General features: G+C 48.2%; 1 protein-coding gene across 9 annotated transcripts in view; it reads left to right on the top strand.

The window, feature by feature from the left end:
• ZFYVE16 (zinc finger FYVE-type containing 16) overlaps nt 1-332 on the top strand; it is a 57,831-nt gene that overhangs the window by 33,636 nt on the left and 23,863 nt on the right. The window lies entirely within an intron of this gene.

Raw genomic sequence — 332 nt, 5'->3', positions numbered from 1 at the left:
AAGAACAAGTTAAAACTACTTAAGCTAGTTGTTTTCAAATTTCATAGACATTCGGGCTGAAAAGGATCAAATCCAGCCCCCTGTGCCAGGGGCAGGAAGTCAGCAGGGATCATAGGATCCCAGCAAGATAAACATCCAAATGTGTCTTGAAGGCATTCAAAGTGGTTGCTGGAACCACCTCCGGCAGCAGTCTATTCCAAACCTTGGGGGCTTGGACAGTAAAGAAGTTCTTCCTTATGTCCAGCCTGAATCAGTCGCGGCGGAGTTTGTGACCATTCGATCTTGTCATCCCTTGGGGTGCTCTGGTGAATGGACGTTCCCCCAGATCCTGA

This window comes from Alligator sinensis, unplaced genomic scaffold (genome assembly GCF_000455745.1).
Source record: "Alligator sinensis unplaced genomic scaffold, ASM45574v1 scaffold541_1, whole genome shotgun sequence".
In the NCBI taxonomy this organism is placed as follows: Eukaryota; Metazoa; Chordata; order Crocodylia; family Alligatoridae; genus Alligator; species Alligator sinensis.
The sequence above is the reverse complement of the archived record's forward strand: the minus strand, read 5'-3'. Positions and strand labels throughout refer to the sequence as shown.